General features: G+C 42.1%; 1 long non-coding RNA gene across 4 annotated transcripts; it reads left to right on the top strand.

The window, feature by feature from the left end:
- The first annotated feature begins 692 nt into the window (after nt 1–692).
- LOC127298664 (uncharacterized) lies at nt 693–6,682 on the top strand. Of its 4 annotated transcripts, XR_011744674.1 has the most exons (6): nt 693–1,063; nt 1,160–1,339; nt 1,804–1,869; nt 1,993–2,083; nt 5,132–5,277; nt 6,289–6,682. It is a non-coding gene; the product is annotated as an uncharacterized lncRNA (long non-coding RNA). The 4 variants fall into 4 exon arrangements; XR_011744675.1 differs by lacking the exon at nt 1,804–1,869; XR_007850026.1 differs by having other exon boundaries at nt 1,804–2,083.
- Nucleotides 6,683–8,133: the final 1,451 nt, after the last annotated feature.

The raw sequence follows: 8,133 nt of genomic DNA, 5'->3' as shown, positions 1-8,133 counted from the left end.
ATGCTCTCCGTTATTAGTAGAGGCTCTGGCCAAGTTTTTGCTAGTAACTCCAAGAGGGAGTATTTATGCTCGATAGTGGGTTCATGTCTCCGTGAATCTGGGGGAGTGACAGAAACCTCTAAGGTTATGGATGTGCTGTTGCCACTAGGGATAAAACATTGATGCTATGTCCGAGGATGTAGTTATTGATTACATTACGCGCAATACTTAATGCAATTGTCTGTTGTTAGCAACTTAATACTGGAGGGGGTTCGGATGATAACCTGAAGGTGGACTTTTTAGGCATAGATGCATGCTGGATAGCGGTCTATGTACTTTGTCGTAATGCCCAATTAAATCTCACAATACTCATCATAATATGTATGTGCATGGTCATGCCCTCTCTATTTGTCAATTGCCCAACTGTAATTTGTTCACCCAACATGCTATCCCACGGTATGATTGCTGCACCCCCATGGAGCTCTCACAGCGCTTTGGATTTTCGGCCGTCCGATCGAGCTGACGTGGCGCGATCTCGGCCGTCGTTCCGTCCAGGGCGCTGAGGCCCTCCCGCAGACCCACTTTTTATCCATGGGTCGGTAAAAAGCCCGCCCGGCCCGGCCACGGTCTCTTCCCATCCCCGCGCGTGACTCCGCCGCCTCGCGCTCGCCGTCTCCTCCCCTCCCGTTCCCGTGCGCGTGCGGCGGCCGCCGCCGCCAGCCCCTCTTCCTCCCCCACGTCCCTCTTTGGAGCCCCCCCTTTACCGGAAGAGAGATGGACAAGGAGGCCAGTGGCGCGACGACATCGACCGTGCTGAGCAGTGCGCGGGAGCGGCACTGCCGGTGGAGCGACGACGTCGAGGGAGCTGAGCAGCCCAGCGACGGTGGCCAGCGGCGAGGCGCCCTTGCGCTATACGGCCACGGCAGCATCCGCTCCGTACCTGCAGCGGGGACGGCAGACGGCCAACCGGGCGCCCCGAGGTCCACCCAGCAGCTCCCTTTGTGGCCGGCCCATGGGGAGGAGCACGGGAGGCCGCCACCATCCCCGGCTCCATAGCGATGGGCAGCATCGGCGCTCGCCCGAGGTAAGCCACTCCTGGCCTCTCCCTCCCTCGTATCTGATTTCTCTCTCCCCATCTCACCTCCTGATCTCTCTCTAAGCGCTTACTGTGGCGACGCAGGGGTCGTGCGCGATGGGATTTTGGCGTGAACAAACTGCGATTTGGGGTCAGGTCCGTGTGTAGATTGTTGGATCAGTAGGGATCGGGCACCACTGCTCTGCAAGCTCGAGCTCCCTCCACCGCTCCTCAGCTTCATCCTAGGGAGGCTTCCTCATGCTTCAGGCTCCAGCTTGTACCAAGGTAGATCCCAGTCTCCATTGAAACACTTGGTGCTCAATGAAGTCAATATATTTGTTCCTTCGTAGATGGTTTTGTGCTCAATGAAATTGCTCGGTGATTTCCCCTCGGAAACTCACTTCAAAATTGATTATGTCACTGGTGCGTGCTGAATTGTACGCCTGTTAGGACGAAGATCATGTTGCATGACCATTTTGAGAGCAATCAACAAGATTCTTATTGGGAGGAAGAGATATGGTAGCATCTGTTTGAGCATATCTTTCAGTTACCTGTTGTCCCGACTGTATTCTTGACATTAATTTGTATAACCTTTCTGTTTGCGTAAGTGGTCCATATGGACCTTGAATACATCATACTATGCCTCCACAAATTATAATTGTGCACTTTTAGATTGGCTATTTGAGCACCGTTGTTTATGAAAATCTGGAGTCTGATGTTAATTTACGCTGGGAACATTGCTATTTCAGCGGTTCTTTTGTAAGCACGTAGATGTACCCTTACCGACTATATCAGTAAACAAAATATGTGGCAAGGTAAGAACTTCCACTCATGTAAGTGTATGGAAATTTATTTTCCTAAAACTATTTATTTTGTCTTCTCCAAATCTGATCATTCATGATGTGTATATTATATCCTTACTTTTATTCTGACATCAGGATGAGTCTCCGGAAACAAGCGATGTGCATATATTCTAATGGCCAGCCAAGATAGATGTTAGCTAGCATTCGACGTCGCTCTATTCCCTAGGTAATTCCTCTATTTTCCCCTTTTCAGTCATCTCTGTGGCATTGAATTCACTCAAAGATGTGCAGCTGCAGACATATAGTAATCATGATTGAACATTCTGATTGGGTGGTTCAAAATTTAGTAGTAGTAGCTGACTGGAGCAATGGAAAAGGAAGATTCCCCTAAATTCTGACTCTTTTGGTAGGTCAATGTTGGACCTTATTAGTTGTTAGTTTTCTTTCATACATTTTGAGTCAACTTCTGTATTTTTCCTGTGCGCTTTGAACCATAGTTCAACCTTCGGATCTTTTTTTCCCAAACGAGATTGTTTTGCATTATTATATCTTCCCGTATTTCTTTGTCTTATACATTGTAGATTCATTGGGTACAACAAAAATCTTTTTTATACCGATGGAGAGCATGATTTAGTTATCTTTTGCACTGCCCTTTTTTGCAACAAGGTCCTATACACGTCTCCTAAAAGGTGCCATTGTTTCTGTATTAGTAGTACAATTTCCGTGCGCATTTCCTTTTGCTTTATCTAGATCACAGAGAAAAAAGTGCAAAATTGAATAACTGGACCTATGTAGCCAAGAATTTGAATAATTGAGTCTCATTTCAGTTGATACAATATTATTTTATCTTGCATCATCGGAGTGAAAAAAATTAAGTTCCAATAACTATGAGTATGAGACTCAAGAGACCCAAACCTTTCTTAGCTTCCTGCCTCTATGCTCCCCACTGGTGGCATGCGTGGTTCGTGCTTCAGATTTGCACCTCCTCCTTGTGTCCATCGATTTTCCTGGTTTTTATGTTGAACTGTGAAGAGAAACTTTTTTTTTCCAATTTATGGGTGCTTGAAGTTACTTTTTTTTTATTAAGCCCAATAGTTTAGAGAACTAATTTCCCCGTTCCTCATGGTTAGAATTCATGGGAGTGGAATTGACAAAATTATAATACTGGATTTTGTATTAATTCTGTGCTTATGCTGCCATGCAGGTATAGTAGCTTCGCATTGGCGCTTATATTTGTTTAGCTCACAAATTAGTTAGGGAATGAGGAGACAAAATCCTTGGCCAATAGAGTTGTAATCTTACTGGTCACTACTTGGTCAACTTAATTAGTTGTATGTCAAATAGTACACCTAATAAGTTTTCATATTTTTTATTTTTATTGTTCTGTAGCATCTGTAGCAACCCCCTGTGATTGGCTGGTTTTAACTGTTCTTCGTATATTATATCATTATCAAAATACTCCAGAATCCTTTTTTTTGAGTTAAATTTAATTTACCTTTTTGAAATGGTACATCATAATAAAAATTCATATCTCCATAGTACCTGGTAATTTTTTCACCTCTGTTACCTTTGTTTGCCTATCCTTGCTTGCGCGCCTTCGGTTCTCCTCTTCCTGCCAGGGTAGTTGGTGCACGGGCACAAAGAAATGGTCTCTGCTTGCTTTAGATGCAAGCGTTGCTCTGTTGTGCAGTAAAAATGAGGATGCCTGTTACTTTAGGTGCTTTTTGTTGATCATAGATGCAAGTGCTGTCAATGAATTCAGCTGCTCCATTAATTACTTCACCAGCTGTTGGTAAAATTCCTGCTCACTTAAAAAGGCTGCCTTGCCTCCTTATGAATATGAATTTAACCCCATGTGAAATGGCACCTGCCATATTACTTGGTGCTGAGCCCTTAGACGCGCGGGGATCTGTTTAGGAACCAATGTCTGTATTGTCCAATAAATAAGAATTATCGTAGTACAAGAAATCTGTGCACGTGAGCATGTTTCCTTGAAGTATAGTGGTCACTGGTCAGCAAAGATATTAGGTTGGATAGGCTCTTATGTGTAAATTGGTTGTCTGCTTTGTTTCTTGTATGTATATACTATTTTGGTGAGGAAATAAAATTTTACTATGTGGCTTTTGCCTCACGGTCAAGACAATCTTCCAGCATATTGTGTTCCTATTTGCTCTGGTTCTTATCATGTAAATAGTGCTTACTCAAGATTGTGTGCTTCCCATTTTATGAATTATGATACATGGTTCGTGGTATTAATTATAACTGAAAAAATGAGCATATTCAACATGGATATAAATGGATGGGTGGGTGTTAAAACTGCATGATTTGAAGAGATAGATGGACCACTGTTAAATAGATAAAGCAGTTCAACTTCTTTCTTCATTGCTTACCGCCTGACCCTTTTCATTTGGTCTAGCCTGAAAATATACTGTATGCAAAATCTAATCACCGAAAGCGTGTGCATGCCTAAAGGGAATGCACACGTTGCCTGCTGGAAAATGCCGCTTTGTCCATAGGTCTGATGTGTGATATGCAGTCAGGAACACAAAAGTGTGTATGCTTCCTTGGAATGTAGTTAGTCGGGGGTCATGATTTACTCTTTATTGGAGGCTATAAAACGGCAGGAAATACACTTCCCAGACATGAATGTTGTCCATGCAATGCCTATAGACACTCTTCTCTCTTTTGTCGTTGCTACCCTGCTATTTTTCAGCTCACCAGTCTGTATTTACCTTCTCTCATGTTTGTCTTGATCAGTGCTCTGTTTTAGTTAGGATCGGTACTGCTCTGATATCTTTCTATACTGACCTGTTATTTTTTTCGTGAAGTTTGGTTATTTCTGTACAAAGAAAAAACCTGCTTGTCGTAGTACAGCATTTTTAGATTATTGTTGTGTGTGGGTTGCATGATTTGCGGGTTAGGATACATATGATTCTTCAGACTGCTACCTTTGTGCCGCCGGTTGCTTGTATCACTCAGGCTTTGATCAAGCTTTTGTTCGGTTGCTGCCAGGTTCTTCTCTGCTTAGATTAGACTTTGATTTGCTGCTTACCCTTCGATTGCCTATTCTCAGGTTATTGCTTGCTTACAAATGCATGCTTATCTGCTTAAGATGTGGTCATAACTATGCATTACTCACTTGCTGTTAGGTTCTTGGCCCAGCTCCGCCATGATCTTTATTGCAGCTTATGGTTTATCCTTGCTTATTAGTTTACTCCATGTGTTCTTGCATCTATCTGGGATGTACAATACACTTCGTCTTTCTCTGTTTCAGGTTGTCTGTTGCAAGCTCTTGGTGGACCTATTTCTTTTATAGGTAGCTTTTCTACATATCTTCTACCTCAGCTTGGTCAGCCTGCTGTTGATGCTCCAAGTGCTACAGCTCCCTCTCAGTCAGTCATTGAGGTTGAGTCTGAGAAGGTGATTAGTTCTAACTTAATTTTGCATCTCACATTTACTAAATCTTGCACTAAAGTATAAGGGTACATATGACATGCTTTTACATAAGGCAACCATGCAACATCGGTACTTAATAGCAGGAAAACAGTAGCATAAAAAACCAGAGAAAGTACATGTTCTTAACAAAAAAAAGAAGGTGTCTTCTCGAAGATCCGATCAGAGCATATCTTTATAGAGACAACCTTCAAGTAACCAGATGATATAATCGAATAGAAAAATTCTCCACTATAAATTTCCTAGAAAAATGCCATTACAGTATCCCTATTGAGTATCATTGTGAACAGCGTGTTTTTGAGGCTGGACGTGTCCCCTCAAGCACATTTTGATTGAAGCGATTGAAACATGATGATCTATATAGCTATAGGTTGTCTATGAAATTACTCGGGGTCAGCATATTTTGGTTAGTATGCAAGAAGCAAATTACTATTATGTATCTATGGAAGCAAATTGAATCTGCACCATTGGTTCAGTCACACATTTTCTGAATGTGGTACATTTCAATGTCTGGTTTGTATTGTTCGTGCCTTTTAGGTTTCAAGTTTAGTGTGGCGTTGGCTGACCAGCAATTGCTGTTACCAATACATGTATCTAGGGGTTTCCTATCCAGGGATTTATCCGTTGTGCTACCATTTCCACTTGCATTTATTTTGGCAACAAGGAGTTGGCTATACATTGCTTGACTCCTCACATTTCCCCACTACTTCTGGTACTAATATTAATAGCTGGGTTTATCTTGATTTTGTTTTGACACCTTATTATATTTAAACCAAGACAAATAACCACCCTTCCGAACACCATGTGTGCCAGTCCTTGCCGAACCAAGTGATAGAGCTGAAAATGAAGTATTGAAATCATTTAAATTTCAGTACATCCATAGTTGATGAGCTCTGTTTCTTTTACCCAATAATGTTCATATATCTAATTGATAGTTGTATGGTGTTAGTGATAATGATTGCTTACTGGTTGATTCAGGCACAAATCCAGGGATCTTTGATTCTGAGTTGAGCCACCCTCTGCCAGTCTCCGCCAATGCCGGCAGACGCCGAGTAGCATCCGCGGATCGTTTCCTGGTGAGGACGTGGTGATTCCTATTGTGAGGACGTGGTGATTCCTATTGTGCAGCGAACCAAGTCAAAACTTTAAAATGCTTTATCTCCTCCAAAATTACTTGATAAGGAATCCTGCAAATGATTTTAGCTTATCATGGCTGCCTTTCTTTTGTTGTTCATTCCTTAATTTTGCTACTTTAGATAGTCATACAATCGTACTTATTGTACTATATTTTCAGTATTAGTCATTGTAATATATCCGCCTATTTTCCTGATTGTATATAATTGTTTGTCTAACAATACATATTATCATTTTACCGTATTGTTTTTATCACCATGATACCAAATGTAAATCGGTGCGAATTCAACGGGGTCGTGCGCCAAGGCGCACAATTATATCTAGTTTATCTTATCGGAGAGACACCACTAGTGAACTGTGGACCCCGGTCCAATTCTTTATACTGAAATACAATCTACTGCAATTGTTCTACTGTTTTCTGCAAACAATCATCATCCACACTATACATCTAATCCTTTGTTACAGCAAGCCGGTGAGATTGACAACCTCACTGTTTCGTTGGGGCAAAGTACTTGGTTTGTGTTGTGCAGGTTCCACGTTGGCGCCGGAATCCCTGGTGTTGCGCCGCACTACATCTCGCCGCCATCAACCTTCAACGTGCTTCTTGGCTCCTACTGGTTCGATTAAACCTTGGTTTCATACTGAGGGAAAACTTGCCGCTGTACGCATCACACCTTCCTCTTGGGGTTCCCAACGGTCGCGTGCTCTACGCGTATCACGTAGCCGGTCCTTGAGTCTTACTCAAGACCTTGCCTGGTAACATAGGTAAGAACCCTTTCTTACTTTCGTCCATTCTAAACTTCTTTAGAATCTTGTCCAGATATGTACTCTATGATAGCCCTATTAGGCGTCTTGATCTATCTCTATCAATCTTGATGCCTAATATATACGATGCTTCACCAAGGTCTTTCATTGAAAAACTATTATTCAAATAACCTTTTACACTGCTTAATAGTTCTATATCATTCCCAATCAATAATATGTCATCTACATATAATATCAGGAATGCTACAGAGCTCCCACTCACTTTCTTCTAAATACAGGCCTCTCCATGACACTGTATAAACCCGAAGTCTTTGATCACCTTATCAAAGCGTCGGTTCCAACTTCTTGATGCTTGCTTCAGTCTATAGATTGAACGCTGAAGTTTGCATACTTTGTCAGAATTTTTAGGATCGACAAAACCTTTGGGTTGTACCATATACAACTCTTCCTCAATGTCTCCATTAAGGAACGCCGTTTTGACATCCATCTGCCAAATCTCATAATCGAAAAATGCAGCTATTGCTAACAAAATCCTCACAGATTTTAGCTTCGCTACAGGTGAGAAAGTCTCATCGTAGTCAACTCCTTGAATTTGTCGGAAACCCTTTGCAACAAGTCGAGATTTATAGACAGTAATATTACCATCAGCATCTGTTTTTCTCTTGAAGATCCATTTATTCTCGACAGCCTTTCGGCTATCAGGTAAGTCTACCAAAGTCCATACTTTGTTATCATACATGGATCCCATTTCGGATTTCATGGCTTCTTGCCATTTATTGGAATCTGGGCTCATCACCGCTTCTTCATACGTCGCAGGGTCCTCATCATTGTTATCCACAATCATGACATTTAGAAAAGGATCATACCAATCAGGAGTGGCACGTTCCCTTGTCGACCTGCGAGGTTCAGTAGTTTCCTCGTTCG

The sequence above is a fragment of the Lolium perenne genome, chromosome 5 (genome assembly GCF_019359855.2).
Source record: "Lolium perenne isolate Kyuss_39 chromosome 5, Kyuss_2.0, whole genome shotgun sequence".
Classification (NCBI taxonomy): domain Eukaryota; kingdom Viridiplantae; phylum Streptophyta; class Magnoliopsida; order Poales; family Poaceae; genus Lolium; species Lolium perenne.
The sequence above is the reverse complement of the archived record's forward strand: the minus strand, read 5'-3'. Positions and strand labels throughout refer to the sequence as shown.